Source organism: Rhineura floridana, chromosome 2 (assembly GCF_030035675.1).
Source record: "Rhineura floridana isolate rRhiFlo1 chromosome 2, rRhiFlo1.hap2, whole genome shotgun sequence".
Taxonomy (NCBI): domain Eukaryota; kingdom Metazoa; phylum Chordata; class Lepidosauria; order Squamata; family Rhineuridae; genus Rhineura; species Rhineura floridana.
In genome coordinates, this window is record NC_084481.1 from 132,707,907 (window position 1) to 132,734,534 (window position 26,628).

The window sequence follows — 26,628 nt, forward strand, 5'->3', positions numbered from 1 at the left end:
GATAGTAATCCTACATTATTTACTCAGAAGACATCCTTGAACTTAGTGGAACATACTCTCCGGTAAGTAAGTATATCACTGCAACCTGAAATTGTTTTCCAGTGCTTTTGAAACAAAGTAATTTGCATAGTTTGCATGTTCTTCAGCTGAACAAACACTTGTTTAATATCAATGACAAAAAATCTTGATACTCCCTCTAAGATTTCTGTGTAGTCTCATCAAAGAGCACAGTCACATTACCAAAATGTTTGCTATTTCTGCTTCAAAAACTATGATATCTGAGTGACGGGTCCACAAATCAGTGGTGGCAGCTCTCATGATATATGTAGCATTCTCAAGCAAAGTAATTTTGAAGATAATGGAATTTTTATTATTTATTTATTAAATGTATATCCTACCCTTCCTACCAATGTGATATCCTGTTTCTTTAGCAAATTTCTGATGTACCATTTTTGCAGTAGCAGAAGAACTTTGCTTGCAAGTACAAAAGGGATATTTATCAACTATGAGATCATCTTAAACAGGCAATAGTTATCTTTGATAACCATTGTGAAACCTGTCATGGAGAAAAATACTGCCTCCTCTCTTCCATATCTTCAGCTGCTCTATCATTTCTAAGGATGGGTGAGAATTCAACTTAAAACAGATTTTGACACTGGATTTTACGATTGTTTTCTTGCTGTGAACTCTGTGGCTTTTCCCCAACACCAGATTTGAATTGGGTGAGAACCTCTCACTGTCTCCTTCGTCATGAAATGGCAAGGCGAGTTACTTTTTTTCCCCCTTTAAATGTACATAGAGTGGAAGGAACACTATGTGCTTTTCAAGGCTCAAAGTGGGACCTGAATAGCTGAACAGAAAATGGAGCAACCAAGGAAGTAAGAGGGAAAGCAGAAAGGGTAGGTAGGAAAGGGTAGTGATCTGGAAGACTGGGGTGACAGAGGAATTAGGGGAGAGAGAGGGAAAGAGAGATGTAACAATCCTCTGCCTGCAGGCCTGTGAGCATGTTGGGAGCACTCGTGTCATGCTTGCAAAGCTTCCTGCCACTTGCCCTGCACCAGAGCACACCTTGTAAGGATGCCTCCTCTTCCTCCGTGATCTAGCCTGGCTCAAAGCTGCTGCTGTACCCACCGCTGTCCTTCCACCCTTCTGCTGGAGGGCATTTAAGGGGTTAATGCTGCAGAAATTAGGAGACAAGCCTAGAGAATCTCCTTAACATGGGTTTGAGTCAGTGCCCAAGTTGAGGAGACTCTCTGGGCTTGCCTTTTGAACTCTGTGGTATTAACCCTTTAAATTTCCTTCCAACTTGGCCCAGGGGGGTGTAATTGAACTGGATACATGCAGAAGATAGCACAAACAAACAAAAAAACAAGACAGAACAGACTTCTAACTCACCAGGATTGGATCAAATCGGCAACAACAAATGGCTCCCATCCTTCTTACAAACAAGTGTTGCATTTTTAGTCGTTATTTAATGCACTGTTCTTTGGGTCAACGGGCTACTAATCTTATTTGGTTCCTACATTAAAGGGAAAAACACATGTGGCAGTTCCCTTTCTCAGGGTAGATAATTCCTAAAATAGCTAATATTTTCCTGACTAAATAATTACACAAGTCACTATACCTAATTATACAGCCACAAGAGTGGGTGTATATTATAGTCAGCATGGTTTTTTCACATTCTGCAATGTTAAATTGAAAATACCCCCCTTCCCATTCTGATGCTTCCCATACACTCATTTCAAAACAAAACCTTACAAAACTTACAGTCCCGAACTCAGAAACGCTTGCTTAACAACCCTCTAACTTTTCATGGCAATGCACAAAACAGTGAGAGAGAATTGTGAGTTCAAAGTGTAAGAAGAGAGAGTGAGAGAAACCAGACCCCTTTTGTTCTGACAGAGTTCTCATAATTTGTTGAAATTAATTAAAAATCAGCCATGGTTACAGAGCACCTGTAATCCTATTACTGACCTTGTCCCATACTCTGACCTTCATCTTCTGCAGTTTAAATGTTAAAAAAAATGCCTGGCTGATTTTTAATTAATTTAAGAAATTTTACATGGAACTCAATGATAAGGCTGGGCATGCTCAGTAAGAACCAACTGTCAGTGTTCTAAAAGCCACACTCACAGCTGCTGGGCTTTCCTAATCAGGGGGCCACACCCACGCCAGACCTTTATTCCACTTTAAACAGTCATGGCTTCCCCCAAAGAATCCTGGGAAGTGTAATTTGTGAAGGGTGCTGAGAGGAGACTTCTATTCCTGTGACAGAGCTCCAGTGACCAGAGTGGTTTAACGGTCAGGTGCTCTGATTGAAGCTCTGTGAGGAGAGCAGGGCATCTCCTAGCAACTCTCAGCTCTCTTCACTAACTACAGTTCCCAGGATTCTTTGGGAGAAACCATTACTATCTAAAGTGAAATAAATGTCTGGTGTGGATGTGGCTAGGGACAGCTTTGGTTTAATTTTGCTGGGAGGCTACATGTGCCTGCTGTAGAATAAAAAGGTACGGAAAACCCTGAAAAAGAATACCATTCACAATGTTTTCCTTTTGGAAAAGAAAGGGGCTTTCCCTGTGCCCAGTGCCCACCCATCCCATCTCCTCTCCTCCCTCTCCCTCCTCCTTCCTGCCCTCCATCCCCTCGCCCTTTCCCCCTCCCCTCGCCCTTTCTCCCTCCCCTCGCCCTTTCTCCCTCCCCCTTTCTTCCTCCCCCTTCCCCTTCCTGCCCTCCTCCTGCCCTCCTCCTCCCCTCCTCCTCCCCTCCCTGCACCTCCCCCAGGTCAGTTTCACCTATCCTAAGCATGATTGCACAGGAGTAAATCCCACTGAACTCAAAAAGTATACAAATGATCAAACCTGCCCTCCCCTCCTCCTCCCTCCTATCCCCTTCCTCTTGATCTTCTCTCTCCCTTCCTTCACTTCTCCCTTCCCCTCCCCATCCCCTTCCAATCCCCTCCTTCCCCCTCCTCTTCCCCTCCTCTCCCCCTCCCCCATGGCCAGCTTTTTTTTAGTGTTGCAAAATGTTGCTGTACTTCACATATTCACAGAAACAGAAGCAAAAGAAAATGTTTTACTATAGGAAACTTCACTAAAATTGCAAAGTAAATCAAACATATTTAAAGTGACTATCCAAACTATATCAACCATTTTTTACTGTTGCTTCCTCCTTGCTAAAACAAGATTAGAACAGCACATGTCTTGTTTGTTATTTGGGCTGATTGCAGGTGTTGCCACCACTCACCATATGCTCAGAGACACATGTTACCAAATTCTTCCAAGCTACACAGCAAGTGGATTGGACTGTGAAAGATCAACCCAAATTCTGTTTGCATTTTTACAAATTTGTAGGGCAGTACAATATCTCAGAGAGGAGGTCAGGTCTCCTGCTCCCCTGGTGCATTCACTATAGCTGCCCAATTTCCCTGCTTTTATTATTATTATTATTTATTTATACCCTGCCTTTCGGCCAAAGGCCATCAAGGCGGCTTTCAAAAAGCACGAATATAAAAATACAATATAAAATACATCAATAAAACAATACAATTTACAAAATACAATTTAGAGAAGTTAAATAACTGCTCTTAGGCTAACAATGTAAAAAATGCATATTTAATTGTGATTTAAAAGTTTGATAGAAATATCAGTTGGCTATAGGTGTGTTCTTAAACTGCAAGGTTTTTTTTTTCCTATTAGTGAATATTCTCCTGGTGTTTTCCTTCCCTGTGTATCTGGGGTACATAGCTTTTGTTAGGCAATTTTCAAAAAATTCCAAAAAGCCCACAGAATCCAAATGAAGCCACCAAACATTGCCATGCTAATGACAATGCTCCCTTCCTGGTAATTAACTTAAACCTCCCCACCTCCAGCCCAAGTGTTAATCACTTCATTACTGTGACATATAGTTAGGCTCACTCAAACTGTAATACAAGAAAGCACCAAGCTACATATATACAATTTGAGTTTTGAAACTCTGCTATTTAAAGTTTTCACGCCTATTATAATGGCTGAGATTGTTCCATTCCTGTGAAGAGCTGCACATGCTTAATGTCCATTAAAAAGGTAACTTTTAAGGATTATCCCTTATTCCAGTAATATGCCAGTGCCTTTTAGTGTTGTTAATGAGGACTATGAAACAAGGAAATAATGAACTGATGTAGTTTGTAAATATCTTGGCAGAAATTTAAGAAAATTTATTGTAAACTATGGGATTTACAGCAAAGATAAAGGATGACCTATTAAGGAAATTAATCAACATACAAATTAATACTGTTACTTGTGGGAAAAAGGGGTAGGAGCCAACTTCTGTCATTAGCATGATAGTCCCCCAACAAGTTATAGAAAGAATGTTCAAAATAATGGAACGGCTTAACTAAACTTCAGTATTTAAACCCCAACATTCAGAGGATGGAGAAATAATTCATTGTCGATAGCAGACTGGGTATTTGGCACTGTATATTGCTCTGTCGCCAAAAGAAAAAAAGGTGAACAGCTGATGTGTGACTAAGATAGCGAAGCAATTGTGTGAGGACTTCTTTGGCATAAAAACTTTCATTTGAATGGTCTCCCATAAAGTGAGATTGCCAGTCACTAGTTCAGATCTCAATTCAGTTTTTATTTGTCTTCCAGGAAACAATAATGCAGAACACCAGGGTCACTTGAAATATTGCACTCAGGAACTCTTTTTCTGGCTATAAAATATATGGAAACATTAACATTTTTGAATGAGAGAGGGCATCAATTATGGTTTTGTTGGAAAATTACACATGAGCAATGTACCAGTAAGGATGGGCCTTGACAGCAAAAAGCTATGTGTCTTCCCAAACAGATGGGGGATGGGTGGGGGACAGGGCTTTTTTTGTGACAGTACTCCCCCGTATGGAGTACTGTCACCTCTTTTTTGCTGCCTATCGCAGCTATTTTGTGCTGGTATCCACAGTACTTTTATCAAGATTTTTTACCAAAAGCAGCACTGAGTGGGGGACTGCAGGGGTGATACAAGGAAGGTGAAGTCATGTTGTGTGTGTGGAAGTCTGCTTGCACAAGAGTTGGAACTGCAGTGAGGAGGAGAGGAAGACAAAGTCCTGTTGCACTAGTGGAGGTCTGTTCTGCTCCTGCATGGGCAATACTGAATACAGCCCAAGGTATTGCATAGGTCAGTGGCATGTCAGAGGATTCAAGCAAATGGGGATTGCTAGATACACAACACACATATCAACATGCACCCCACCATTTTAACAATCTTTTAACCTAATGTGAGTAAAACTGCTTGATCAAAGGGCTTTGTCCAGAGTGGAACTGATCAGGTGGTGCTCAAGGTCTGTAAGGATTTGTCCTGAGAGTGAATGCTTCCATATGGCCGTCAGCAGAGCATGTTGGGAATAGCTGGTTTCACATGGTCCATTTGTGTCAATTCTTTAACGCTCTTAGCTTCTCAGTTAAGTGCTTTCCCCACTTTGCTCTGCAACGAAGCATGGATAGCGCACATTACAGTCTAATGTGATTCTAAATCAAGCTAATTTAAATGGCCATCTTCAGGACTAGAGCTCCACAAGAGATTAAGCACTCTTAAATAAAGATGCAATTAACACAAACATGTTTTGCAGCTGTGCAAAACATTGCACGTGAGCAATTTTCTGCTACCTAGCTTTGTAAGAAAATCTACTTAACAGGATAACAAAACCATCCTCAACAGACTAGCAATGACTATGCCAACAACCATTACATTTACATTCCCCAACTTGAGCCTTTCTTGTGGTATTTATTACATAGTGTTCTTCAGATTCACCTGTTAAACACAATGATAACATCAGGAAGAAGAGAAGCCCATTGCTAAAGCAACTCACTGTGTTCTGAATAAAAGCATATAAATATTAGGCTATTATATCAATATTAATATTGATATTAATCAACAGCAAATACTGGCTTACTTTTCATAGAAGAATTATAAATATTATCATCCTTTGCTGCATGAGTTTGTATCAGTCCACAAATCTCATCTCAGTTGCATGACACCAATATTATATTTACATTAATAACTAGAGGCCTGATCCTATGGGCCAGTATTTCATTTCCAAAGTACATAGGTTCTAAGCAAAGTACTGTAGCACCAGTGCCAATTCATTAACATGCAATAGTGGTAGGGACAATTCATTAACATGTGGTGGTGCTAAGGTCTAGCCTAGGCATTGTTATCTTTTTCTGATCTCCTCCCAACAGCACAACTGTAGCCTTTAACAGATGTTCAGATTAATTCCCCTTCGGGAGGGGGGACAATATCATGGTGCAGTCTCTGTGCTTACCCAAGCCTACAAGCACCAGGCAACATGATCAGGGAGTTGTTGACAACTGGGCATCACCTCCTTGCCACTGTCCCTCTTTCTCCCTAGCTGTGCCCCTGTTTCCTCTGATCACATTGCTGTCTCCTGAGTGTGGAAATCCCACCCATCCATCCAAAGTAGACTTTTATTGGACAGAGGGGAGAGAGAACACAAGACAGGAGATAGGCCCACATTTTGTCTATTATAAGAGGGGGTACATGGATATAGCAGGGAGGGCCATGCCATGCGTCCACACAAATCTTGAGCTGTGCCTCCCCCTGACCTATGCACATCAGTTGTCCATATTGTGTCATACAAGATAAGTCAGGTAGGAATGCAGCATCAAAAGCAGCATTAAAAATGAGGCAAACTTCAAGATAAATTCAGGGGGGAAAATGCTGTTACAGGGAGCATGAAATTAAATCCAACAGCCCAATAAGTTTAAAAGTTAAATCTTCTTCAGGAGAATTAGATAGTACTTTCCAGTACTTTATTTTCAAGGAAGGTATCCCTCACTGTTCATGAGATTCAATGTCCCATAGTTCAACAAATTCAAAGTTTTCCTCAGAACTGTAAAATGGTGGTCATTTGTTGAAAGAGGTGCAGAAACCACTTTCCAAAAGAGGTCATCCTCAGATAATGAAAATACATCAGTGGCTCCAAGTCTGGCTGGTTATACCTATTATTAGGGATGGGAAAAGCAGTGCCTTTCAGATCTTGTTGGACTATAACTCCCATCAGCCCCAGCCAGTGTGGCCAGTACTCTTTAATAGGCATGGAAGTGTGATTCGGCCTTTTAATCTTCACTGGCTCATAAATGATATTCTGACCCTCCTAGAGTGCTTGGCAACCATTCACTTAAATAAGAGAAAGGAAATAGGAACACCCCTAGGCTACTGGTTAACCTCTTTACCTGCCTCCTTGTGTGACTGAGCTGTATGAATCAAGCATATTCCCATCTGCCTCCTAGATTTTGTCTCTTGGTCATCCTGATGCACATATCAGCTCCCTCTATTTGCAAAGTGAGGTCCATGGTACACATACCTGAGAAACCTAATTGGCAGTAGGAGGAGTGAAGGTCAGGTTAGAAGAAAGTTTCTGCCAATGAAATAGAGCAGGAGCAGCTAACCTGTGGGCCTCCAGATGTTGTTGGACTGCAGCTCACATAAGCCCCAGTGAACAGTGATGGGAGTTGGACTCCAGTAACATTTGGACACCCACATGTTAGCCACTCTTGGCCTACAGACTACCTACTTTTGCCCTTTGCCCAAAACTACCAGGAGGTTTGAACAGCCCAATGCTGCCTTCCAAACTTCAAAAAGTGGTGGCGGCTAAGGGATTTACATGATGCCAGGGCAGCAGCATGCAGGTCTGAGAAAACTTGATGTTTGACAGGCTGAACAGAAGAATGTGGCCTGCCAGTCTCTTTCATTCAGCCTAAACAGAAGCGAGGAAGTAGTATCAGGAGATTAAGACACTTTGGCACATGTTCCCAAGGTTCATTTTTTTCCCTTTCATTGCTGAAAAGATCATCTCTGTATCTCTTAGGTGGTGAGAGGGATTTGCGCTTTTTGATCAATTATTCTTGGGTGCTGCTTACTTGTGGTGGTGGTGTTATCTAGTCTTTTCCCATTATTCTATTTGTACATCCAAGCTGTAGATGGTTTTTAAAGCTCTGAGAACAATATCTTGAAAGGGAAACACTCTTTTCTGAAACACTCCTCAAAGTTTATATGCCATGTCATTCTCACCTTCCTCTCTTCCTCTTCTTTTCCATCACTGGCATAGTTAAAGCAGGCTTTCATGTTATGAAATATTTCAAACAGTTCAGACTTGTACACTACCTTCCATTTCATGTATTTATGTCTCAAATTACTTTACCATGCCTGCCCGCTCCCAAAGTTATTTGGACTAGATGCTTTCCCAAGGCTAACTTGCTGTTAGCAGAGTTCCACGTGCAGTGTCCCAATTAAATGTCCAGCATCCCTTTTAAATGAACAGCATCCCAATTAAATGTCCGGTAAAGCAGGCCCGCCCTTAGCATATGCGGGGCCCAGGGCAAAAGCATAATTAGGGGCCCCCACATTCTTTCTCTCTCTCTAATATATATATATATATATATATACAGAGAGAGAGAGAGAGAGAGAGAGAGAAATTTTATTTACAAATATATGTAATTATAACATTTATAATTTCTGACTTCCTTATATTTTACTGGAATATCACTTTTGTTGCAAATTTCACAAGCAATTTTTTTCGATTTGGAAAAACCATCTTCTCTAAACTTTTTAAAAATACACACTACACTATATGAAAAACTATATATGCACACTATATAAAAACACAAAAATAATAATGATAATTCTCAGAATATTGATATACGTTGGTGCATTATATACACATCTCTCATATATTCATGCTTCAAGTTCAAGAGAGGAAAAATACACTTCCTACAGCAGTTTCTAAAAGGTATTACGATAGCCACTCCCCCCCCCCCTTGGGAAGGCTCCTACACCTTTAACACTGTAGCAGGCAACACTTCAACAGGGAAGTCTTTCCCCATCACCAAGTCAGGAGAAGCCTCATCTGTTGAATTAGATTGCATAATTAATTTGTTCCTTCAAAATGCACCCTTCATTAGGATTCCAAAATGATATTAAAACTGACCCAATATTCCAAAAAGTAAAATAAAGCTTTGTCAGTTAAGCAGATCCCAAAAGTTTTGTTTCATGTTAATACCATCTAGCTCAGTACTGATGAGAAGGACTAGGACTACCATTGGCTCTCCAGGATTCCAGGCAATAGTCTTTTCCAGAAATTGAATTTTGGACCTTTGCATACAAAATATATGCCCTACCACTGAGCTATATCCCTTCCCTTGTTTAAAAAAATATCTTTTAAAATTGTTCTTTTCAATTTACTAATGAATGCATATCATACCTAGGGCAGATCCACACCTTTCATTTGAAGCACATTCAACACACATCTAGCACCCTACTCCATACATGGGACTTTATGAAGAAGATAAAGGATTGTAGCTTATATAATAATCTCAGGATAATAAATCTTGGAGATTAATCATTGAAGGCTCTGCGAGGGGGGCTATGTATTGGTTGTATGATGTTATATTTTGTTACTGTATTGTTTTAAAAATTATCAATAAAAGAAGTATCAGTCCTATCTGTGCAGACACCCACCATTCATTTGCCTGTCTTCACTTTCGGGTCTGCTTCTATAGCGTATAGGTTTTTATGCTGACAATATTATTTTGGGGGGGCTATTAGGAATTATTTTTGGACTGTTTGGACTACATTGCCACTATTGCAAGTGAGACGCCCAATTGTGGTTTCCTGGGTATTTTTATCTGCTTTTATCTGCTGAATTGGATTAATTGTAGTACTTACTGTTTTACTACCTATTGTAAGTTTCCGTTAGTAAATGACAGGCAGGCTAGAAATTGTATGATGAAGGGTGGGTTTGAATCTTTTAAATAAAAAAAAATAGGCATCCTTCATTGAGTATGAAATATAAATGTATCATTTTCAGGCTCATGGGACAATCATACCTTTCCCCAATCCAGCCAAAGTCATCTGTGACTAAGTCCCAGTGAAATCAATAGAACCAGTTAGTCATAACAATTTTATTTATATTTTATATTTATTTATAACAAGAACCATAACATAACTAAATGCTTTTACCATATGGTTTCAGGAAGGTTACAGCACTATTAATGTCATGATATTTCTGCTCTTTTACAGATATGTTTTCATAGCACATTTTGAGCTTCTACACCCAGGGCAGATATCCTGGACATTCTATGTATTAAATGTTTTTATATGCTTTCTTAGATGTTTTTAATTGTTTTAAAACATTTTAGATGGTTTTAATTGTTTTAAATAGGGTTTGTTTTATTTTAAATGTAAAATAAACCTGACAGGAGCTGAGAAAGGTCCGGTTCGGAATAAACCTCCCCCCTGGGATAAAAACCAAAGAAATGATGAAATTTTAAAAGGGGTAGGCCTAGAAGTAGGCATTGTGAGAGCAGGGGCACAGCATATAAATTCAGAAGAGCAAAATTACCACAGGCCTAACCACAAGTGCCAAAGACACTTGAAGAGAGACACTGCTTACAAGTGCCTGTACGCTAATGCTAGGAGCCTCCGAACCAAGATGGGAGAACTGGAGTGCTTGGTCTTAGAGGAGAGCATTGATATAGTGAGCATAACGGAGACCTGGTGGAATGGAGAAAACCAGTGGGATACGGTTATCCCTGGATATAAACTATATCGGAAGGACAGGGAAGGATGTGTTGGTGGCGGAGTCGCTCTATACGTGAAAGAAGGCATTGAATCCAGCAAGCTCAAAACCCCAAAAGAGGCAGACTCCTCCACAGAATCGTTGTGGGTGGTGATACCATGCCCCAGGAGGATTTAATACTGGGAACAATCTATCGTCCCCCTGATCAAAATGCTCAGGGAGACCTTGAGATGAGATATGAAATTGAGGAAGCATCCAAACTAGGAAATGTGGTAGTAATGGGTGACTTCAACTACCCGGACATAGACTGGCCGCCGCATATGTGTTCCAGTCATGACAAAGAAGCAAAGTTTCTAGATATTCTAAATGACTACTCCCTAGACCAGTTGGTCATGGAACCGACCAGAGGGACGGCAACCCTGGACTTAATCCTCAGTGGGGACCGGGACCTGGTGCGAGATGTAAGTGTTGTCGAACCGATTGGGATTGGTAAAAAGAAAGCTGAAAAACAAAGTCCAGAGGGTCACATCACTCGAAAATGCTTGGAAGTTGTTTAAAAACACTATATTAGAAGCTCAACTGGAGTGCATACCGCAGATCAGAAAAGGTACCGCCAGGTCCAAGAAGATGCCAGCATGGTTAACAAGCAAAGTCGAGGAAGCTCTTAGAGGCAAAACTCTGGCAAAAGAAATGCAAGAAGACAATAAGGGATGCTAAAAAAGAATTTGAGGAGCACATTGCTAAGAACATAAAACCAACAACAAAAAATTCTATAAATACATTCAAAGCAGGAGACCTTCTAGGGAGGCGATTGGACCCTTGGATGATAAAGGAGTCAAAGGTGTACTAAAGAACGATAAGGAGATTGCAGAGAAGCTAAATGAATTCTTTGCATCTGTCTTCACAGTGGAAGATATAGGGCAGATCCCTGAACCTGAACTAACATTTGCAGGAAGGGATTCTGAGGAACTGAGACAAATAGTGGTAACGAGAGAGGAAGTTCTAGGCTTAATGGACAATATAAAAACTGACAAATCACCGGGCCCGGATGGCATCCACCCAAGAGTTCTCAAAGAACTCAAATGTGAAATTGCTGATCTGCTAACTAAAATATGTAACTTGTCCCTTGGGTCCTCCTCCATGCCTGAGGACTGGAAAGTGGCAAATGTAACGCCAATATTCAAAAAGGGATCCAGAGGGGATCCTGGAAATTACAGGCCAGTTAGCTTAACTTCTGTCCCTGGAAAACTGGTAGAAACTATGATTAAAGCTAGATTAACTAAGCACATAGAAGAACAAGCTTTGCTGAAGCAGAGCCAGCATGGCTTCTGTAAGGGAAAGTCCTGTCTCAGTAACCTATTAGAATTCTTTGAGAGTGTCAACAAGCATATAGATAGAGGTGATCCAGTGGACATAGTGTACTTAGACTTTCAAAAAGCGTTTGACAAGGTACCTCACCAAAGGCTTCTGAGGAAGCTTAGCAGTCATGGAATAAGAGGAGAGGTCCTCTTGTGGATAAGGAATTGGTTAAGAAGCAGAAAACAGAAAGTAGGAATAAACGGACAGTTCTCCCAATGGAGGGTTGTAGAAAGTGGAGTACCTCAAGGATCGGTATTGGGACCTGTACTTTTCAACTTGTTCATTAATGACCTAGAATTAGGAGTGAGCAGTGAAGTGGCCAAGTTTGCTGATGACACTAAATTGTTCAGGGTTGTTAAAACAAAAAGGGATTGTGAAGAGCTCCAAAAAGACCTCTCCAAACTGAGTGAATGGGCGGAAAAATGGCAAATGCAATTCAATATACACAAGTGTAAAATTATGCATATTGGAGCAAAAAATCTTAATTTCACATATACGCTCATGGGGTCTGAACTGGCGGTGACCGACCAGGAGAGAGACCTCGGGGTTGTAGTGGACAGCACGATGAAAATGTTGACCCAGTGTGCGGCAGCTGTGAAAAAGGCAAATTCCATGCTAGCGATAATTAGGAAAGGTATTGAAAATAAAACAGCCGATATCATAATGCCATTGTATAAATCTATGGTGCGGCCGCATTTGGAATACTGTGTACAGTTCTGGTCGCCTCATCTCAAAAAGGATATTCTAGAGTTGGAAAAGGTTCAGAAGAGGGCAACCAGAATGATCAAGGGGATGGAGCGACTCCCTTACGAGGAAAGGTTGCAGCGTTTGGGGCTTTTTAGTTTAGAGAAAAGGCGGGTCAGAGGAGACATGATAGAAGTGTATAAAATTATGCATGGCATTGAGAAAGTGGATAGAGAAAAGTTCTTCTCCCTCTCTCATAATACTAGAACTCGTGGACATTCAAAGAAGCTGAATGTTGGAAGATTCAGGACAGACAAAAGGAAGTACTTCTTTACTCAGCGCATAGTTAAACTATGGAATTTGCTCCCACAAGATGCAGTAATGGCCACCAGCTTGGATGGCTTTAAAAGAAGATTAGACAAATTGATGGGGGACAGGGATATCAATGGCTACTAGCCGTGATGGCTGTGCTGTGCCACCCTAGTCAGAGGCAGCATGCTTCTGAAAACCAGTTGCCGGAAGCCTCAGGAGGGGAGAGTGTTCTTGCACTCAGGTCCTGCTTGCGGGCTTCCCCCAGGCACCTGGTTGGCCACTGTGAGAACAGGATGCTGGACTAGATGGGCCACTGGCCTGATCCAGCAGGCTCTTCTTATGTTCTTATGTTTTACCAATTTGATGCTTGCCATCCTGGGCTCCTTTGGGTGGAAAGGTGGGGTGCAAATTTAATAAATAAATACATTAGTCATAACAAATTTAAGCCCCATTCCTTTCCAAGTGCCTCAGCAAGCAGTCATTCACTTTAGCTGGATGATTGCAACTGGCTATACTGGGATACAGAAAATCTCCCTTTACCTTTGTTTTTTTGTAAGATAGCTAAAGCAACCAGTGTTTTCCACCTCTATACTTTTCATGTAGCATTTTTTGAAACATGTACAATGACAAACCATTTGGAAAAGTTTTGTAATTAGAATATTTTCAAATTAATTAAAAAACCTACTACTTTTATTTTGATAGTGGACACTCTTTCCAACCATTTTTTTCATCGACCTAGATCTACTATCATCTCATTTAGCAATATTTATGAGACACATGGCATGATGGCAGAATCTTGATAACTGGTTTATATATGTTCTTTAAGAGTTGTTTTCATGCTTCATTTTCTGTTCAACTGTTGCAGCCTATCATAAGCCTCAGATGTGGGATAGAAATCCAAATAATAAATAAATCATGCCAACGTGCAACCAACACTAACTAGGGCTGCTAAGGTCCAGCTGTGGCTTAATTCTCAAAGATCTGCATTGTAGCAAGGGGAGTTTTAAAAGAGGATTTCTGGGTATGATATGCATGTCAGTTCTATTTAATATGCAAATACTAACACTTCACACATCATTGATCCCAAGAGCTGAGTACATAAATACACTTCAAGGCATCTCTTTCGTTTTCACTATCTGCAAAAGGGGTGTTTGTACATACTTTTAACGTTTATTTTTTTATTTCCCACTAAAATGAGCTTGTGTATTAAAAGATGTCTTATTGGGAGCAGACATAATCTATCTTGTTCCTTTCTTCTCCTCCACTCCCAAAGCATAACAAGAATGTTTAGATTTGTATAGGATTATATAACAACAAGCCAAATAGCCTGTGTCAAATATTTAGTGGCATAGCAGATTGTATTTACCAGATTCACTGTCTCTCTTGCTCTATGCCATTCTCTGCTTGATGGGTTTTCCCACCACAAGGCCCTTTCTGCGTGCGAGGGCAAGTCATGCAATGCAGATACAGTACTGTATGTGTATTGAAGTGACTGCGCAAACTCGCACATGCGCACACACACAAAATAACCAGACGGAGACTGTTGGGGAATGATGGCACCCCTCCCCCCACCCTCCCCGCTGAGGCACAGGAAGGAGGTGCTGAAGGAAGCAGCCTGAAGCTGGAAGGAGTAAAGAAACAGCAGCTGGGCAGGAGTAAAAAAAATGTGGCTGAGCAGGACTAAAAAAAACCCAAGGACCGCGATGCCACCTCCCTGGCCGCCAAGCGCGCCCCCCCCAGAGTGTGGGGCCTGGGACAACTGCCCCGCCTCCCGGTACCTAGGTGCGGTACTGCAGTAAAGAACTGGGTCAGTCTGGTTATTGGTACAATGGAGTGTTGTTGTAACTTCTTGTAACCATACAATGTGGGGCCAGTGGGTAAAATAAATGAAATCTGGAGACTTGATACCTTCTATATATGGAATTGAACTCACCAGGTTGCAGGTGGATAGCTCCAGGTGGATAGCTATCATGGTAGCCATCTTTAAAATTTAAAATGTTTTTAAAATTAAAGAGACATAACAGTTTTGTCTTTTCACACAGGGGCATGAAAATTGGTGGCCTAGTAACCCCCACAGAGGGAATTAACCCTGCCAGATTTCAAGCGGGTAACTCCAGGGGTTTTCATGCTACCCACCTTTAAAGTTTGCTTTTCCCAAAAATGTATTTTAAAAAAGACTGTGAGTGCTCAGTCATGCCAATTCTCATGCTCCTGTGTTTCCATTGTTCCTTTTTTTAAGATTTGGAAAGTGAGGGGGGTATTAAAATTAGGTTTGTTATGCTAGACACGAGTAGGCAGCATTAGGCAGGCACGGGCTGGCAGCACTATGGAGGCTTTAAATGTCAGGCAATAGAGAGCTCACCTTTTCCTTGGTCTCATGTCCAGCACAATGTATTCAACGGTCCTTGAGAGCAATCTGGGATACCAGAAAGTTTTTGGAGCCATGCATGTTGATTTTATACAGGCAAGACCCCATTATTAAATGTGATTTGGGGTCTCAGAGGTTTGCATGCAAACTGGAGGGAGGACATGAAAGAGTGTCTTTGACTGTAGTTTTTTGGAACTGCTCATATCAGTAATGTTAAATATTATACCTCTAGCTTCGGTGAAATGTAAAATGGAAATTCCTATATCTAAGAAAAACAAACTGTATCTCACAGATTCTAAAGGGATTATAGTTGGAGTCTGGACCAGTCCCCATTGTTCATTTGGAGAGAGGATTATCCTAAAGGAATCTGTTAATATTAAATGTGGATTTCTTCCTTACTGCTGCATAGATACCACCACTGTATTCTCCGGAATCAGGAAATCTATTCTTACAGTTCAAGTCAAAAGCAAGGTAGATGTCATGAAGGGGCTGACTCCCAAAATGCAACACAAGCAAGACAGTTTGCCCTAATCCAGGCCTGTAGCTGGGGGGCAAATGGGGGCACCGCCCCCCCTAGAACTGTGCTTTTCCTCCCCCTGGATTTTTTTTTGGGGGGGAGGAATTGTCTTCTTTTTAATTTGTGACATGACAAAAATGACAGCTTGTTTTAAGAACAGGACCAATTTAAGAACAGGACCCTCTGAAAAATTCAGTGAATAAGGCAAGGCAAGCGTACAACAAAAGCCTTATCTGGAAGAGCCCCCCAACGTCTGCTCACTCAGGACTTTCCCTGACTGAGGGTGGATTTTTCAGGATCACAATCAACCTACAATTACTTAAGTGATCCTGAAAAATAAAATCTGAATAGTAACATGACCCTTGAATAGTTAAATATTAGAACTTTGTATTATGGTCTAGAGTTAGACTCCACCCCTTGGACTTTCCTTTACACTGCTTTTCATTTTCAGTTGTTCTGTCTACCCAATCAGCAATAAAGAAGCATGTTGGTTTGCCTTCAGTAAGAAGTAAGAGTTTGTTTATTCTGCAGTTATTATAATGAGTAGAGCAGGATTGGGTGCTTATTGCTAAAGGGTGAAATAAAGAAACTTAAGTGATCTGAAAAAATGGCTACCCTTTACTATTTTAAAGCACTCACTACAATCATAGTGGCTATTATTTTCCTTATTTTTCTTGATTAATTGATGGCAAAGGATGAAAACAGCCCTAGAGGAACAGAAATATTGCTGTGTACATTACAGTTAGATAGCTGGACACCTAGGCTGTAACTCAGGCCTAATTTCTGGTTTTTCCAATATGTGAAGCCCAGCATGAGGCCTTTTCGGGGTTTTTGGACAGAAAAATCAACCCAGCAACCAGTAAAAAAAAATCCAATTCCTTTCTATAATTCCACAATTAGTTTCCAATTGCTTAGTTTGCCCTTTATATAGCAGCCAGTTAAAAAGCTTTCCCTTGATTGTCCAACAGGAAGAAAGGTCCAGGAACAAGACTAGAAGGAAGGACTCTCAAGGAGGAGTTAACAAACACACTCTATAGTATTTTTTTCTCCATTCTTCCCTAAACTTGTGTAGTATGGACAAGTTTGTTTTTCAGGTGAGGAATCTAAAACTGAGACACCTAATGCAGCATCAATGCCAAGCTCAGGAGCTCACTGTCATTACCAAAGTCGTTCAGTTCATGAAGAATCATAACACAGGGACAGACCACAGGTGAAAGGGGACTCTAGCTATAGGCAAAGTCAAGCTTTGAGTCTGGCATTCCTAGGGATCTCTCAAAAAAGGGTGAGACAATTCAATGGATTAAACTTCATTCTAGTAAGTTAACCTACTCTCTGGATGGAGGACGAATGACGGGGAAGACTGGCTATAGGGCTGCCCTGATCCACTGAGATGAACCAAAGTACTGACTTTTGGAGGGGGGTCACAACAAAATTGTGCTATTTCAGTTTTATCTGAAAGAGCATTGTGTGCCCTTTTCTGCAGAACTGTAATCCATCCTTATCTCTTGATTAATGCCTTATCAAGGGCTGCTCCAGACAACCTACTTAGTGACCATTCATCCTGACTTGCATGCACGAAGCATACGCAGAGGTTAGACTATGTCCAGATTTTATTGAGTCTTCACTCTGATTTGTTTGTAGAGCAGTTGTACAACAAGCTTTTGTCCTGATTTCCTTGTGGGGCATTTACACATCTCCCCAGTAATGATTCATTTACCCTATGCTTCTCAGTGCATTTTTCATAACTTTCCCAAATGAAAAATGTCATATTTTTTAAAAAGTGAATTTGTTACACTAGGGTGACAGACACTTTAATCTACTTTAATTGTGCAAATCTCAAAGTATGCACTTGAATCCCTTCTGCAAAATAGTGACAGTCTGGAGGGGCACTATACTGTGAATGACCACCCCTGAAGTCGTTGTTTCCATTTTAATGGAGGTGATCTGCAGCATAACAAGCAGCGCAATTCTCCCTTTTCCTTGGCAAAGTGCACCACACATTATGCTGCAGATCACTTCTTTTAAACTGGCTGTTGCAGGGGGACTGTTGTTTTATGGAAAGGGATCCCTAATTTTGGCTCAGCTCTTAAAATGAACAAGACTAAAATAACACAAGGATCTCACAGAGAGTAAGGAATACTTTCATTCACAATTGCAGTCTTAGCTTAGTATAACATGGCATTCCCAAAAGGGCTGATCTGGTGATACTGCAAATCCTAAAGCCCAAAACTAAGCCCAGAAATATCCATAATCAGTTTTGCTATATGTGGTTGTTAGTTGAGAAAGACATATAAGCTACAGGTAGCACCTTCTTAGGTTTCTGAAATAACACTTGAAAACACATGGAAAACAATGAATATTCTTGTAAGAACCACTTTTGTATTTGAAGAAGTTCCAACAGATTCAAATCTTATTCTTATGCTGTTTTCAGTAAAGGCCAGGGAAATCCATTCATTAGAATTACGGGAGATCGTTACTGGTTTTCTTTTAAAATGTTCCTGTAATATTAATAAGGGGGAAACATGAGTATCAAATGGGCTTAAATCATATCTATTAATTATTAAATGTTTTGCTCCATTTCTTAAGTGAAGTTTTTAATGGAGTGAAGTTGCCTCCACTGAAGTTACGTCACTGCTGCTCTATTTATATCTAAGTTGTCTTTGGGAAGTGCCTTTTCATGTTGATATCAAAGCAGCTTTTTCTTTATAAGAAGACGTCTAACCCTCAATGAAAAGTGATGCATTGATTGGTAAACTAAACAACTATTGGAATAAAGGACATTGTAGGCATGCACTTTGTTAAAACTAAATAAAAATTTTAGAAGGGGAAACAAATTCCTAGAGGTATAACAATATATTTTATTTTCTGGAGGTGCCAGTGCCATTGGATTTCAAGAGAAGAAACCCCATTTTTGATAAGACAAATGAAATTTCTCAGGAAGGGGGAGTTCACATACACATCTCTCCCAGACCCCTACAAAAAAAAATTAATGCAGGTTGTTAATAAAAGTGAATGATATCTTTCTTACACACCAACACTGGATAGTGAACTGGAAGTCCAGAGCTGGTTAAGAAATTCTCCATAATCAGGCAAAGTCAGTATGATATGGAGCAAGAGCTGAATGCTGAATTTTGTGTAAATTGAAATCAAGGCTGCATACACACCATGAGTTTAAAGCACATGTAAAACACATTTGTTTGTTTGTTTGTTAGATTTATATTCCACCCTTCTTCTCCCAAAGAATCCTGGGAATTGTACTCTAGCCCTCACAGAGCTACAATTTCCAGCACCCTCACAGTTCCAAGGATTCTTTGGGGGAAGTCATATGCTTTAAATGTATGGTATGTAACTGTAGTTTCAGTAAAAAAAATGGAAATGGACTGCCTTCAAGTCAATTCCAACTTATGGCAACCCTACAAATTGGGTTTTCGTGGTAAGTGGCATTCAGAGGTGGTTTACCATTGCCTTCCTCTGAGGCTGAGAGGCAGTGACTGGCCCAAGGTCACCCAGTGAGCTTCAATAAGACCTAATGAAATTTCCCAGTTGTTTCATAATAAATGATGATGATGCACTAGTTCATTCTTTATATAACTATTTAAATTGTGTTATATCTTGTAAACATTATTTTATTTTTTTATTTATTAAATTTGTTAATTGCTTTTCTTCATAAAAGTGAACCCAAAATGATTTACAATCAATAAAAAAGTAAAACCAGTATAAAAACTAAAACAAAAAGTTAAAAATCACATAAATATAACAACAGTGGAACAACCCACCCCCTAAAAGAGGCTACAACATCAAGAACATAAAAAACAGTGAACTATAACACTATGATTGAAATATGACCCTATAATGACAGCTATTCCAGATTGTAAAAACTGTTTCAAATGCTTCTTCAGCTGCCACTAGCACTTCACTGCTTTTGGCATTTGCAGCATTGTTTATGGACTGTTGTGATTTGTCTTATATTTTGGTCATTTGGTATCTGTACTGTATTTCACTGTCATTTTAACCATTTCTAACATTTGTTTGCATTGTATCACAGTTACATGCTCCATTGCCTGTTGTCTTCTTTGCCCATTCATTCATATACTGGTAGTGACTTCTCCCCCTTTTATTTATGGTTGTTGTGTGGAACCCTCTCATCTTTGGCACAACATCATCAAGAACCCTTCAAAAGCCCTCCAAAATTAGGTGCCAAATGCCTGGGAGAAGATAAATGTTTTTGCCTGGGTGCATAAAAATAGATAATGATGGCACTAATGATCTCCTCTCTGGGGAGAGCATTCCAAAAGTGGGGGGCCAGTACTGAGAAGGGCCACTCTCATGTTGCCACCCTCTGCACCTCTCTCAGAGGGGGCATACAAAGAAAGGCCTCAGAGATGCCCAACGCAGGGTCTGGGTTGGTTCATATGGGAAGAGGTGGTCCTTGAGGTATTTGGGTCCTGAGCTGTATAAGGCTTTATAGGTGAAAACTAACACTTTGAACTGAATTAGGGTCCTCCAGCTGGCTAGGCTTGCCTACTTTTACCTGTGCTCTTCTCTACCTAACTTCCTTCTATTGTAAACTGATATGCTCAAGGAAACTTATCTGCCCCTCCTTCCTTTGTCTTCTTCTTCAACTGTCCGAGAAGAGAGGAAACATCTCTGTTCACTCTTCTTCTGGCTGGAGCTGATGGGAGTTGTAGTTTAAAAAAGTAACTTTTCCAAGCTCTGCATGAGGGCAATACTCAAGTCTGGGCATTGCACCTCCAACTTAGTTAGTTAGTTAGAACTTAGGTTATCCCTTTCCTATCTACTATTTATTTCTATAAATAAAGTAGTTTTTATTTTACTAAGTCTTAAGTCTCCGTGATTTAAACGCAGGGTAAAGCCTGCTTCTTAAGTAAATACACACACTGGCACATGCAGTTCAGACCACTGAGTTACTCTGCTCATATCCATAACAAGCTGGTGAATAATCTAAGATGTTTTGATGTTGTGAGCTGCTTTGAGTGTGTTGTATTACAGAACGATGGTGCACAAATAAACCATGATGATCTGAACAGAAATCTCAAAATTGGCTTCAAAACTGTGCTTTAGGTGAAATTTATTGGCATTTCTAAGAAGTCTGTGCAATACTTTTTACTTGTTTTGAGGTCCTAAGGAAGGTAAGTACCAATGAGTTGAACTTCAGCTTCCAATCCTCCTCCCCATCCTCCATACCTTCTCCCAGACCTTTTCACCAGTCTCTGCACTGTATCTCCATTAGGTAACTATAATTAAGCACTCAAAATATAAATGTGGGAAAAATTATTTATCAGTTGGGCTTTCCAGCCTAATGGGGCCTCACTTACTGCGCAGCTGGTGGGTGGGGCCTAGTTGCAGCCGGGAGTGAAGCACTGCCTCCATATCTCGTTGGGGCAGAGTCATGTGTCGTGGCTATTACGCACGCGCGACGCACAGCGTGAAGGGGCGGGGCTTAATGGGCCTATTTAAGCCCAGCCGCCCCTTCCAACCTCCTCCTTGCTCAAGCGACATTGAGAACGACGGGGGATCAGACGGAGCGAGGAGATGAGCGGCGGCGGCGGCGGCGGCGGCGGCAGCGGCCATTTTGCGACTGGGTCGAGGGACAGGCAGTTTGGTGGAGGCTGCTACTCTGCTACGGCAGCCATTTTGTATAGGCCGCATGGTCGATGCCATTTTAGGCGCGCGATTCACGGCGTTTTGCCTTATTTTCGGGCTGATTTAGACCCCATACAATTAGTTCTGGTTGCAGGCAAGGGTGTTTGCGTTCCATAGGAGCGCCTGCGGCCAAGGTGGGCCTTGGTAACGGGGCCTACCCGGCCTAATACAGTGTGCACCCACACACCAATACACCCCACCCTAGCGAGTAAGGAAGGGAGACACAGGGGCTCTCTTTTAGCGCCACCTGTGGGTTACCTGCCTCCCAGTTAAGCAGCACATTTATTGCCTTATATGGATGGCGAGGGACAGAGCAGCTGGGAGACGGAGCTGCAGAACAGCAGTTTTTTGCGGCGCAAGGAGCCTTTTTGTCGGAAGGCAGAGCTGGGGTCCCAATCCCGGGGAGCTGGATCCCGGAGAGTTGGGAGAAGAGTATTCGGATGGATGGCAGAGGGAAGGGGGAGGAACTTCCCCCTTTGGAGCGAAGATGAAACAGAGGAACTGCCAGTGATAAGGTCGCTTAGCAACGGGGAGCCTGAGCCCTCCCTGGACATTCTCACGCCTTCCCCTCTTTCAGGCTCAGAGCAAGAGGGGAAAGAGGGAGGGCTGCTCACAGCCGAAAAGCGGGGAGGCAGTTTACCATCAGCCCCTCCCCTATCCCCCATCCTGGAATCGGAAACTTCAGAAGAGGAGGGGGTGATGCTTCCCCCTCACCGCGCACACGCAGACAGCTGAAAAGACAGGAGAGAAGGGGGGAAGGCGGGCAGTACCCGAGGGGCAGTTAAGGAGGAGCGAAAGATTGCGCGCCCGTTTGGCCCCTTCTTAAAGAACAGGCGGGAAGAAGTCCCTTGCTCTGTCAACTTTCTCCCAATGCCGCAGGACCTGTATCCCTGTATTGCTTCATGAGAAAACGCAGTCTTTGTTTGGACATTACCCTAATAAAACACGAATTAACTACAATCGTTGGTCTGGTTCCTGAGTCACATCCTGGGCCTGACAGCTTGACAGAGCCACCTAAATCACCCTCAACGCTCTCTTCACTTGACTGGGACAAGATGTCAAAGGGAGCAGCGGGGCGGATGAACCCCACTTCTGAGATGGAAGAAGTGGAACTCCTGAGGACTAAGGTAGCTGATTTGCAGACGGATGTTCAAGCCCTGCTAGCAGCAGTCAAGGCGCTGAAGACGGATAATCAAACCTTGAAGGCCACGATAGACCAGATGCGAACAGCCCCTCCAGCTGCCATAGTAAAGGTTCCCATTGGATTGCCCCCAAAATACGCGGGACAAAGTGATCAGTTGGCAACCTTCGTGGCTCAATGTGAGTTATATCTGGATGTCAGGCACACGGAATTTCCAGACGATGGGGCTAAAGTAGCTTTTGTGATTAGCCTCCTGGAGGGAGAAGCTGCAAAATGGGTGACTCCGTATCTCGTGAGAAAGGATACTGTCTTAGGAAGGTACAGAGGATTTATACAGGAGATGACCGAGATGTTTCAAGACCCGCAAAGGGCTGAAACAGTAGCGCGGCAACTAGGCGCTCTGAAGCAAGCTAAAGGGACTGTTTCCGAGTACACTAACGCTTTTAAAATTCTGTCCCAGGAAACTGGTTACAATGACGCCGCCCTGATGTTTATGTACCGGAGTGGATTAAATGCTGAAATCCTGGCTGAGTTGGCCAGGACCTCCCCCCCCCCGCTGACCTACCAGGGCTCATCCGGCTATGCCTACAGATAGATCACCGGATGGAAGGAAGGTGCCTGGAAAGGAAGCAGGAGGTCCCGAGATACTCAGCCTCGGCATCCCGCAACAAGACCCTTCCCACTACAGGGATGGCAGGTAATGCAACTGAGGGACAGGGAGGGGCTAGGCCAAGACTGTCGGAAGAAGAAAAGGAAAGACGACGCCGGGAACGTTTATGCTTTTATTGTTCAAAGCCGGGCCATGTGGCCAGAGACTGTGGACTGAAAGGGGGGAAAGCCGAGCCGTCAGGAAACTAGAACACCCAGTCCACGTGCAGGCCGGTGGACTGGGGGCAGTGTTGTATAAAGGCCCCCCAACGATCCAACCTCCCTCAAAGGGGGTGTTGGTCTTGCCTATTCGGATTACAACTTCCAGAGGAGTGGTGTTTAATTCCACTGCCTTAATTGACAGTGGAGCCTCCACAAATTTTATTGATGCAAAGTTAGTCAAGCGTCATGGAATTTCCTGGTGGAAACTGGACGCTCCCCTAGCTGTGGAGACTATCGATGGGAGACCCCTGAAGTCAGGAGGGGTGACACAAGCCACGGAGGAAGTGAAACTTCAAATCCCTGGGCACGAAGAGTTCATTTTGCTATATGTGTCAGATCTCTCGAACTTTGAGGTGATTCTGGGAATGCCCTGGCTAGCAAAGCATGAACCCAAAATAAGTTGGAAGGAGGCAGTAGTGTGGTTCACCTCACAGTATTGCCAGGAGAACTGTCAACCTGAAGGAATCAAGAACACCTTAGCGGGGGCAGTGCAAGAGATCGAGCAAGTGACCCTGCCGCCAAAGAATGAAGAATTCAAAGATGTGTTTGATGAAAAAGAGGCAGAGACTTTACCCCCCCACCGCCCTTACGACTGTGCGATTGACCTAGTGCCAGGAGCCAGCATCCCATCAGGGAGAATCTACTCTCTCACAGAGAATGAGAGGGAGGCCCTGAAGGAATTCCTGGATAAAAACCTGAGGCGAGGATTCATACGCCCCTCACAATCCCCTGCTGGAGCGCCACTATTGTTTGTGAAAAAGAAGGGGGGGGAACTCAGACCCTGTAACGACTATTGCGCATTGAACCAGATCACCATCCCCAACAGCTACCCTCTGCCCCTGATCTCAGAGTTGCTGGACCGACTGCGCTCTGCAAAAATCTTCACGAAGTTGGATTTGAGAGGAGCGTACAATCTGATCAGAATGAAGGAGGGAGATGAATGGAAAACAGGATTCTTGACCGCTTATGGACAGTATGAATACCTGGTCATGCCGTTCGGGCTTTGTGGAAGTCCAGGAATTTTTCAAAAATTCATGAACGACGTGTTTAGAGACTTGTTGGACACGTATGTAATCTGTTACTTAGATGATATCCTGGTGTTCTCAAAGAACCAGGAAGACCACAACCAGCATGTGAAGACGGTGTTGAAGAGACTGAGAGAAAATCACCTGTATGCTAAATTAGAGAAATGTGGATTTGACCTCAAGTCTCTAGACTTCCTTGGATATCGAATCTCAGCGGAAGGCGTGGAGATGGACCCAGGGAAAGTAAGCTGCATATTGGACTGGGGCCAACCTGTCACCAAAAAGGATGTACAACGGTTTTTGGGGTTTGCCAATTATTACAGAAAGTTCATTTCAGGGTTTTCCAAATTAACAGCTCCTCTGACTGACTGTTTAAGGGGGAAGAAGAAGTTTCAATGGACAGAGAACGCCACTGAGGCCTTTGAGGAGCTGAAGAGAAGGTTTGCTACTGAGCCCATTCTGCGCTTTGCTGATCCGAACCGCCCTTTCGTAGTGGAAGCAGATGCTTCAGATTTTGCCATCGGGGGAGTCCTGCTACAATTAGACCAAGAAGGGAAGGAGCTGCACCCCTGTGCGTACTTCTCTCGGAAGTTAAAGCCTGCAGAGAAGAACTACACAGTTTGGGAGAAGGAGCTGCTGGCCATCAAGGACTCTTTTGAAAACTGGAGACAATACCTAGAGGGGACCTCTCATCGAATTGAAGCGCGCTCCGACCACAAGAATCTTGAAAGCCTCCAAACAGCCAGAAAGCTGAACCAGAGACAGATAAGATGGTCCCAGTTCTTCACTAGGTTTAACTTCCAGATTACTTACCATGCCCAAGCCAAAAACCAGAGAGCGGATGCCTTATCCAGACAGCCACAATACAAAGAAAGTGAATCCGAGGACCAGCCTCAGTACGTAATCCCACCAGAGAAATTAACGTTGGGAGTATGCCAGCCTTCATGGGGAGAGGAACTCAAAAAGGCACAACAAGAAGATGCAGACATGCTAAAATATCAGCAGGAGACGGGACAAGGTCAAGACTCAGAAGTAACCTTTCACTGGAGAAATGGACTGTTATGGTTCAAAACCGCCAGATATGTGCCAGAAGGGGAATTAAGGCTCAGAATCCTACGCCAGTGTCATGATTCCATCACAGCAGGACACTTTGGGATTTACAAGACCATTCAGAACGTGGCCAAGGACTTCTGGTGGCCTAAAATGCGTCGGGATATTGAGAGTTATGTAAAGTCCTGCTCTGTCTGTCTGCGGACAAAAACACAAACAGGGACACCAGCAGGACTGTTACAACCGTTGCCTGTCCCACACGAACCCTGGAAGGACCTCTCCATGGATTTTATAACTGATCTACCCAAGTCCCAAGGAATGACAGCCATCTCAGTAGTGGTGGATCTACTTACCAAAATGGCACACTTTCTTCCTTGTGCAGGGGCCTTAGAGGCTAAAGAAACGGCCAAGTTATTCATAAAAGAAGTCTACCGGCTGCATGGATTGCCAAACAGCGTAGTCTCAGACCGAGGAACTCAGTTCACAGCCAAATTTTGGAGAGCAATGTGGAAACAGTTGCAGACGGAATTAAAACTCTCCTCCGCCCATCACCCCCAGACAGATGGGCAGACGGAACGCTTGAACGCCGTTTTGGAAAGATATTTACGAAGTTATGTGTCCTATCAACAGACTGACTGGGTATCATATTTGCATTTTGCAGAGTTCGCCTACAACAATTCTCTGCACTCCAGCACTCAACAAACCCCTTCCTTCGCTAATTATGGATTCCATCCTAAAGTCTTTCCAAGCAGCTCAGAAGGAATGCTGGTACCGGCAGCTGAGAACTTCCTTAAGGAATTGCAAGCGGCGCAACAGACACTGAAACAGCAGTTAAACGAAGCCAAAACGGAGTACAAGCGAGTTGCTGACCTGCACAGGAAGGAGGGCCCCCCCCTTCACCCGGGAGACCAGGTATGTCTGTCCACCCGCTTCCTCCAGATGCCGGGCAAATGTAGAAAATTACAAGACAAGAGGGTGGGTCCTTTTGAAATAGAAACTCAAATCAATCCCGTGGCGTACCGACTGAAGCTGCCTGACACGTTTAAAATACATCCTGTGTTC